Raw genomic sequence first — 7,879 nt, 5'->3', positions numbered from 1 at the left:
TGGCTGCAGCTAAACTGGAGCAACTTGCGAGGCTGACAGAGGATTCCTTTGCCCGCTCAGAGGAAGATTCACCCTGCTAGTACCAGAGGAAAGGGTGCGGAGGAAAGTAACGAGGGGACATCACACAGCTTAATTGTGCCCCTCCCCTAGGGGCAGTTGAGAGAGGCTGTGACAGAACTCCTGATAGGGGAAAAAAAGCAATGGGCCTAAACAATGTATTTGCAGAGGAGTAAGAACCAACTTGATTTGTATACTCAACCATTAATGGCTGTAACTCTGTCCTGGATATCCTTAGCATGCAAAGTGGAGGATTTAAGGAGGATAATTGCTGCATTAGGCATGATATGCAAAAATCTAATAAAGAATGGGGGGGGAGAGGAAAGTGGGTGCTGTGGGGAACCAAGTAACATGCATGCAGAAATATATTAAAGTAAATAATCAAAATATCAATATGCTTCTTAATAAAGCAGCCAAAGATCTGGAAAACAGGCTAAGACAAAATATCCTGCGCATGGTAGGGGTACCGGAGAACGTGGAGGGTTAGGGCCCGGTTGAGTATTTTGAAGCCTGGCTGCTGGAAAAATTCAGCTAAGATGCTCTATCCCCATCTTTGCTATTGAACGTGCCCACTAGTGATGAGCGAATATACTCGTTATTTGAGATTTCCCGAGCACGCTCGGGTGTCCTCCGAGTATTTTTTAGTGCTCGGAGATTGTTTTCTGTGCCGCAGCTGAATGATTTACATCTGTTAGCCAGCATAAGTACATGTGGGGATTCCATAGCACCCAGGCAACCCCCACATGTACTTATGCTGGCTAACAGATGTAAATCATTCAGCTGCGGCACTAAAAACTAAAACTCCGAGCACTAAAAAATACCCAGAGGACCCCCCAGCGTGCTTGGGAAATCTCAAGTAACGATTATATTCGCTCATCACTAGTGCCCACTCATCCGGGACCACCGGTTGCTCAGCCACGTCCGATTATAAAGCAGCTACACTTCAGGAACACAATTCACCATCAAGCTTTGTCCATAAACAGTTCGAATATATTCATATACACAGATCAGCAGAAGTACAGAGAGGGAGAGCTTAATTTATGGCCATAAAGAGACAAGACAAAAAAACCAATACCATACTCCATGATGTATCAGGCACGCCACAAGTAGTAGCACTGGGAAACATACAGAAGTTTGACACCCCAAAGGACGTTATGGTCTGGCTGGCCACTAACGAAACGTCTATATACTTCTTAAATGGAGGTGGGTACAGTTTATGAGCAAAAGGACACCAGTGATAGTATTCCTTTCTCTTTATGACAAGGGACCTACATAACATGTGCGGGACTGATGATTTCACTTCTCCTTTAAAAGGGGGAGGTTTAGCAGGAAGAGCTTTAATGTTTTGTTTAGCACTATCTACTTTGAAATGGAAAAGGTAGACTAGAGACAGTGGGCGCTTACTAGATCCCTCGAACTAGGGGATGCCCTAGTCTATCCGTCCCCCAGATTACCCCGGAAGGTAAGAGTCGCCGGGGTCACATACCATGCCATACTCCTATTTTAGCCCTCATCTATTCCCTCCCCCTCCTAGTGAGGTGTGAGGTTGAAGTGTACCAGGCAGACAGGGATGAAAGAAAACTACAATCATATAAATATACTCACAATACAACAGAGTGGAACACGGAAGGGATAGGTATAGGTAACCAAATAGGTGAGATTAAAGGGAACCTGTCAGCAGTTTTGGCCGATATAAGATGTGGCCACCTTTCAGGGCTTATCTACAGCATTCTATAATGCTGTAGATAAGCTCCCAGTCCATCATGAAAGATAAGAAAAATAAGTTTTATTATACTCACCCGGGGGGGGAGGTCCGGTCCGATGGGTGTCGCAGGTCCGAGTCTGGTGCCTCCCATCTTCTTGCGATGCCGCCCTCCTGTTGCTTCATCGCTCCCCGGCATCACGCTCCTGCGCAGCCATACTTATCTGCCCTATTGAGGGCAGAGTAAAATACTGCAGTGCGCAGGTGCCAGGCCTCTCTGACCTTTCCCAGAGCCTGCGCACTGCAGTACTTAGCTCTGCCCTCAGCAGGGCATGATAATGGATTTGTTGGTGCTCCAGGGGATCATCAGAGATTGGGATTTTTTTTTTTATAACACAACCCTGACTTTGTACTTCAACAACTTTGTCCCTGACTTGTTTGGAGGTCTCATTGGCATTCATAGTGTTGTTTGGTTAGTCATGCCTCTTGCTTAATGGTAAAACACAAAGTTGAGCTTGGTTTGAGTTGGTATACATGCAACACATAAACGCATGTTCACATGCGTTTATGTGTTCAATCATAAAATGGTAGAGTTGGATTCACCAAATCATCCCAGACAGATGTCTGTCCAGCCTCTGTTTGAAGACTTCCATTGATGAGAACTCACCACCTCTTGTGGCCTCCTGTTCCAGTCAATGATCACCTTCACTGTCAAAAAGTTTTTTCTAATATATAATCTGTGTCTCCTCCCATTCAGTTTCATCCCATTGCTTCTAGTCTTTCCTTGTGCAAATGAGAATGATCCTTCTACAATGTGACAGCCCTTGAGATATATGTAGACAGTTATTAAGTCTCCTCTCAGTCTTCATTTTTACAAGCTAAACATTCCCAAATCCTGTAACCGTTCCTCATAGGACATGGCTTGAAGACTGGTCACCATTCTGGTCGCTCTTCTCTGAACATGCTCCAGTTTGCTGATGTCTTTTTTTTTAAATGTGGTGCCCAAAACCGGACACAGTATTCCATTTCATAACAAGTGTATATATACTGATAGACTATGTGACACTAAGGCTTCCGTCACACTAGCAGTATTTGGTCAGTATTTTACATCATTATCTGTAAGCCAAAACCAGGAGTGGGTGATAAATGCAGAAGTGGTGTATATGTTTCTATTATACTTTTCCTCTAATTGCTCCACTCCTGGTTTTGGCTTACAAATACTGATGTAAAATACTGACCAAATACTGCTTGTGTGACGGCAGCCTTAGCGAAAGGAAGACCATCTGTGTGCATTCTAAGTATGTGACTTATGAAGGTAATTGCTTGCACCAGAAATTTTTAGGGACTTCACAGCAAATGGGGTGAATACATATACACATGCCAATTTTTAGTTATTTGATCCCATAAACTTTATTTATGCCTATTTTTCTCACTTCACAAACTATTTAGTGCTGATGCATTACATACAAGTCGGATTTCAATTTTTTTTTAAACAGGTTGTAATGTAACAAAATAGGTAAAAAGACAAAACTTTTGCAAGCCACTGTATATTTATATTATGCTCTTACTATAGAGACCTGTATACATTAAATACATGGCCCAAGAGGAGACTATATCTTCATATTTACATAGTTTAGGGACAATAACCCCTTAACCCCCAAGGGTGGTTTGCATGTTAAAGACCGGGCCAATTTTTACAATTCTGACCACTGTCCCTTTATGAGGTAATAACTCTGGAACGCTTCCATGGATCCCGGTGATTCTGACAGTTTTCTCGTGACATATTGTACTTCATGATAGTGGTAAAAATTTCTTTGATATGACTTGCATTTATTTGTGAAAATAACGGAAATTTGATGAAAATTTCGCAATTTTCCAACTTTGAATTTTTATGTCTTTAAATCACAGAGATACAGTACAGACAGTGTACAGTTTGGACACACCTCATTTAATGATTTTTCTGTATTTTCATAACTATGAAAATTGTAAATTCACACAGAAGGCATCAGAACTGAATTGACACATGTGGAATTATATACTTAACAAAAAAGTATGAAACAACTGAAAATATGTCTTATATTCTACGTTCTTCAAAGTAGCCACCTTTTGCTTTGATGACTGCTTTGCACACTCTTGGCGTTCTCTTGATGAGCTTCAAGAGGTAGTCACCGGAAATGGTCTTCCAACAATCTTGAAGGAGTTCCCAGAGATGCTTAGCACTTGTTGGCCCTTTTGCCTTCACTCTGCAGTCCAGCTCACCCCAAACCATCTCGATTGGGTTCAAGTCTGGTGACTGTGGAGGCCAGGTCATCTGGCGTAGCACCCCATCACTCTCCTTCTTGGTCAAATAGCCCTTACACAGCCTGGAGGTGTATTTGGGGTCATTGTCTGGTTGAAAAATAAATGATGGTCCAACTAAACGCAAACCGGATGGAATAGCATGCCGCTGCAAGATGCTGTGTTAGCCATGCTGGTTCAGTATGCCTTCAATTTTGAATAAATTCCCAACAGTGTCACAAGCAAAGCACCCCCACACCATCACACCTACTCCTCCATGCTTCACTGTGGGAACTAGGCATGTAGAGTCCATCCGTTCACCTTTTCTGCGTCGCACAAAGACATGGTGGTTGGAACCAAAGATCTCAAATTTGGACTCATCAGACCAAAGCACAGATTTCCACTCGTCCATTCCTTGTGTTCTTTAGTCCAAACAAGTCTCTTCTGCTTGTTGCCTGTCCTTAGCAGTGGTTTCCTAGCAGCTATTTTACCACGAAAGCCTGCTGCACAAAGTCTCCTCTTAACAGTCTTTGTAGAGATGTGTCTGCTGCTAGAACTCTGTGTGGCATTGACCTGGTCTCTAATCTGAGCTGCTGTTAACCTGCGATTTCTGAGGCTGGTGACTCGGATAAACTTATCCCCAGAAGCAGAGGTGACTCTTGGTCTTCCTTTCCTGGGGCGGTCCTCATGTGAGCCAGCTTCTTTGTAGCGCTTGATGGTTTTTGCAACTGCACTTGAGGACACTTTCAAAGTTTTCCCAATTTTTCGGACTGACTGACCTTAATTTCTTAAAGTAATGATGGCCACTCATTTTTCTTTACTCAGCTGCTTTTTTCTTGCCATAATACAAATTCTAACAGTCTATTCAGTAGGACTATCAGCTGTGTATTCACCAGACTTCTGCTCAACACAACTGATGGTCCCAACCCCATTTATAAGGCAAGAAATCACACTTATTAAACCTGACAGGGCACACCTGTGAAGTGAAAACCATTTGCGGTGACTACCTCTTGAAGCTCATCAAGAGAATGCCAAGAGTGTGCAAAGCAGTCATCAAAGCAAAAGGTGGCTACTTTAAAGAACCTAGAATATAAGACATCATTTCAGTTGTATCAGACTTTTTTGTTAAGTATATAATTCCACATGTGTTAATTCATAGTTTTGATGCTTTCAGCATGAATTTACAGTTTTCATAGTCATGAAAATACAGAAAAATCTTTAAATGAGAAGGCGTGTCCAAACTTTTGGTCTGTACGCACACAAAATACTTAATAAGTAACATTTCCCACATGTCTACATCAGCACAATTTTGGAACCAATTTTTTTTTCTGTTAGGGAGTTATAAAGGGTTAAAAATTGACCAGCGATTTCTCATTTTTACACCACCATTTTTTATTTTATTTTTTTTTAGGGACCACATCATATTTGAAGTCGCTTTGAGGGGTCTATATGATAGAAAATACCCAAAAGTGACACCATTGTAAAAACTGCACCCCTCAAGGTGCTCAAAACCACATTCAAGAAGTTTATTAACCCTTCAGGTGCTTGACAGGAAGTTTTGGAATGTTTAAAAAAATATGAACATAACTTTTTTTCACAAACAATTTACTTCAGATCCAATTTGTTTTATTTTACCAAGGGTAACAGGAAAAATTGGACCCTAAAAGTTGTTGCACAATTTGTCCTGAGCACGCCTATATCTCATATGTGGGGGTAAACCACTGTTTGGGCACACGGCAGAGCTCTGAAGGGAAGGAGCGCAGTTTGACTTTTCAATGCAAAATTGGCTGGAATGGAGATCGGACACCATGTCGCGTTTGGAGAGCCCCTGATGTGCCTAAACAGTGGAAACCCCCCACAAGTGACACCATTTTGGAAAGTCGACCCCCTAAGGAACTTACCTAGATATGTGGTGAGCACTTTGAACCCCCAAGTGCTTCACAGCAGTTTATAATGTAGAGCCGTAAAAAAAAAAAATTAAGGGCGAAAAGATCATTTTTGTGAAAATTTTTAATTTTCCCAAGGATAACAGGATAAGTTGGACGGCAAAAATTGTTGTGCAATTCGTCCTGAGTACGCTGATATCCCATGTGGGAGAAAACTACTGTTTGGGCACACGTCGGGACTCGGAAGGGAAATAGTGGCGCTGTGGAATGCAAACTTTGATGGAACAGTCTGCGGGCATCGTGTTGCGTTTGCAGAGCCCCTGATGTGCCTAAACAGTAGAAACCTCCACAAGTGACCCCATTTTGGAAACTAGACGCCCCAAGGAACTTATCTAGATGTGTTGTGAGAACTTTGAAAACCCAAGTGTTTCACTAAAGTTTATAACGCAGAGCCGTGAAAATAAAAAATAATTTTTTTCCCACAAAAATGATTTTTTAGCCCCCCAATTTTTATTTTCCCAAGGGTAACAGGAGAAATTGGACTGCAAAAGTTGTTGTCCAATTTGTCCTGAGTACACCGATACCCCATATATGACGGTAAACCACTGTTTGGGCGCACCGGACAGCTCGGAAGGGAAGGAGCACCGGTATACTTTTTCAACGCAGAATTGTCTGGCATTGAGATCGGATGCCATATCGCGTTTGGGGAGCCCCTGATGTGCTTAAACAGTGGAAACCCCCGCATTCTAACTCCAATCATAACCCCAACACACCCCCTAACCCTTATCTCAACCCTAACCATAACCCTAATCCAACCCTAACCCCAACACACCCCTAACCCTAATCCCAACCCTAACCCTGACATCCTAACCCTAATCTCAACCGTAAATGTAATCCAAACCCTAACCCCATCTCTAGCCCCAACCCTAACTCTAATGGGAAAATGGAAATAAATACATTTTTTTATTTTATTATTTTTCCCTAACTAAAGGGGGTGATAAAGGGGGGTTTGATTTACTATTTATAGCGGGTTTTTATGTTTGGCAGGTGTCACACACTAAAAGACACTTGATGAAAGGCTTTTTTCTAGCTTTACATGACTTGAGCCCTGCCTCTAGGAGCCTGTTACGAACTGTTCTTGGCCGTGCACTTCAACCCAGCTGCCATTTGCCATTCCTTTTTTAGGTAACCTGATGTCATCCTGCGGTTGCTGAGTGACATTTGAGTAAGATGACGGTCATCCCGGTCAGTGGGACAGCCGTTTTCGCCCTCTGTCGGTCTGTAGCCTTGTTGTCCCCAATGTGTGCTGCTTGACCTTGTTGTAATGGACTGTCGTCTTAGAAATTTTAAGGATGGAGGCAACATGATGCTCACTGTGTCCCTCTGCTAGGAAAGCCAGAATTCAGCCCTTCTTTTCCTCACTCAATACTTTTCTTTTCAACTCCTTTGGCATGGTTAAACATTATTTGTTCATTCCTATTACTTTTGGGTTATTACTAGCACTTGTTTTGTCATCCAGCTTGTCCTATTGAAAGAGGATTGTGAACACCACAGCAGGGTTTTTTTATACTTTCCTTCATTAAATAATTTGGTTCCGGTGATCACCTAATCAGAAGCACATTAAGTAGAAGGAGGTGTACACTGGAATTCAACTGACACTGGAATGGAATGGTTGTCAGACATGTAGAGAAGCTGATATTTATAAAACTGTGCAGTGGTCTCTTAATTTTTGCCAGAGATGTATATCTTACTGACTTATTTATAAGCAGTCATAAGTTCCTTGTGCTGTCTCACATATAATGAGTTGCTGACAGACTCCACTTCATCCTGCCAAGATACGAGTGTAAAGGATCTTCCAGCTGGAAAGCAGTGGGCTGAGGTGTCAGACTGATTGTTTATAACAGTATACATCATCCAAACATCAGTGTCACTGGAAGTGATAGGACATCTTGCTTCA

The sequence above is a fragment of the Ranitomeya variabilis genome, chromosome 1, assembly GCF_051348905.1.
Source record: "Ranitomeya variabilis isolate aRanVar5 chromosome 1, aRanVar5.hap1, whole genome shotgun sequence".
NCBI lineage: Eukaryota > Metazoa > Chordata > Amphibia > Anura > Dendrobatidae > Ranitomeya > Ranitomeya variabilis.
The sequence above is the reverse complement of the archived record's forward strand: the minus strand, read 5'-3'. Positions refer to the sequence as shown.